The sequence below is a fragment of the Penaeus monodon genome, chromosome 3, assembly GCF_015228065.2.
Source record: "Penaeus monodon isolate SGIC_2016 chromosome 3, NSTDA_Pmon_1, whole genome shotgun sequence".
NCBI lineage: Eukaryota > Metazoa > Arthropoda > Malacostraca > Decapoda > Penaeidae > Penaeus > Penaeus monodon.
In genome coordinates, this window is record NC_051388.1 from 15,751,533 (window position 1) to 15,754,032 (window position 2,500).

Sequence of the window (2,500 nt, forward strand, 5' to 3'; positions counted from 1 at the left end):
CCTCTCTTTGTCTCTCTCTCTCTCTTTCTCTCTCTCTCTCTTTCTCTCTCTCTCTCTCTCTCTCTCTGTCTCTCTCTCTGTCTCTGTCTCTCTCTCTCTCTCTGTCTCTCTCTCTCTCTCTCTCTCTCTCTCTCTCTCTCTCTCTCTCTCTCTCTCTCTCTCTCTCTCTCTCTCTCTCTCTCTCTCTCTCTCTCTCTTTTTCTTTGTCTTCCGTTGAGTCCTAGAGGAACAGAACAAAAAAATCTTGAATGAAAAGAAGACGGGGGTAAAAAAAAATGTTATCATATATCGAATTTTGTTTTGAAATATTGATCTTTAGAGGAAAACGTGAAAAAAATGTGGGACTTTATTAATGGCTGTTTGGAAGGGTTTAGAAACCCGAGGTATTTGAAAAATATTTACCAACATGGCATTTACCTTTATCAAGCCCCCTCTGCTCCCCCTCTGCCCCCCCCCTTCCCCTGCCCACTACGCCCTATCCCCTCTACCCTACCGCCCACCCCCTGTTGTGTTGATGTCCTGTCTAATTAAGAGTGCAATGACCCTTTTTCTTTTCTTTTTTTGACATGTAAACCAAATTTGTTTCGGTTGGGAATTCACAGGTAGTGTGGTGGGAACGGACAGGTGTGTGTGTGTGTGTGTGTGTGTGTGTGTGCGTGTGTGAATGTATGTATGTTTCCCTCGGTGTGTGGGAAAGGCCCGTGCGCGCGAGCAAGTGTCCCGGAATTACTCATATCTTTTGATATGAAAAAAATGGCAATAGCAGGGAAACGAGGTCACGCGAATACTCTAATCAGTATAATGTATTTAACAGAAAATCGACATTGTTAAATAAGCATATTAGTTGGGTCGCGATTGGGTCATAAAAAACGAAGCAATAGCAATGATAAATATGGAATGTATTGTATCACGTATGTTTACATATTTTTTGGGGTATAATTTTAATACGAACCGCTAATGAAAACCATGTATAAAATGGACCAGCATGCAAGAGAGAAGCAAAAATGCGGATGTTGCGTCGCGCATGTGTAGTGTTGTTGGGAAGAGTTCAAGAAAATTCTAGATTCTCGAGACGAGGCAATAGATGTTGAAGACCGACTCTCTTGTACGAATTGATTGTGCGAATTGGAATAAAGGGGCGGGATTGTGCGAATAGGAGTCGCGTTTGGAGCGAATAGGGTGAATGGTGGAGGGGAGGGCCGGGATGTGCGAATTAGGAAGGAGGAGGAAAGGGAGTGCGAATAGGAGAGGGTAGGGGCGCAGATAGAAGGGTTAGAATGGGGAGTGCGAATAGTAAAAAAATTGGGTTGGGCGAATATGGCGAACTGGCTGGGCTGGGCGAGGAGTCGGAGAGAGAGAGAGATGCGAATAAGAGGATACGGAGTGTGCGAATAATTGGATGCGTACTGTTCGTGTTGAGAGATAATATGTGCGGCGGGAGTGGGGATGAGGGAGATGAGTGTTAATAAGATGACTCGTTTTATCTCTCTCTCTCTCTCTCTCTCTCTCTCTCTCTCTCTCTCTCTCTCTCTCTCTCTCTCTCTCTCTCTCTCTCTCTCTCCGTCTCTCTCTCACCTTCCGTTTCTCTCTCGCTCTCGCTCTCTCACTCTCTCTTTCAATATCAGTTTTGTGAGAATACCAAAACTAAATAATAAAAATATATCAACATATTTAATAACAAGAATATAAAAGATAACAATAATAATGACGACAATAACAATAACAACAAACCAAAACAAAATAATATCATCAATGCTAATGATAATTCAGAGGCCGAATCAAATTAAACTAATATCCCGTCATCTAACGCGTTTGCAGTGGAAACACGAGTAAACTTCGATGGCACGGCTGTAACGAAATGCCCTTCGAGCCGAGATTGTACCTGGGGAAGATCATTGTACTGTGAAATTTCCCCGAGAGAAAGTTGGTTCGATTGGTGTCATCTTAATAACATACAAACTTTTTTTTCTTTGTCAGGAGGAGAGGAGGAAATGCGTGTTCTGTTTGTCTGTTTGTCTATCTCGTATTCTTTGCCTCTCTCTCTTTTTCTCTTCTTCTTGTATGCTCTATCTTTCTCTCTCTTTTTCTCTTTCTCTCTTTCTCTCTTTCTCTCTTTCTCTCTCTCTCTCTCTCTCTCTCTCTCTCTCTCTCTCTCTCTCTCTCTCTCTCTCCCTCCCTCCCTCCCTCCCCATCTCCCTCTCTCCCTCTCTCCCTCTATCTATCTATCTTTATCTCTATCTCCATCTTTATATGTTTACTATTTCTTTATGTCTAATAGACAAACCAACCTCCAGAGTGTCTACACCGGCAAAGGGGAGGAACAGGGAAAGATAAGCGAAAAACTTTAAGGCAGATAATCAATGTTGAATGTATATCGATGATAAAAAAGGCGAGAAAGGATGCTCGACGCGAAAAGGAAATGGCGCCAAAGGAGAGAGATAAGCGGAAATGACGAGCATGAGATAAAGGATAAAGGAGCGTAGTGATCGATAAACGAGGA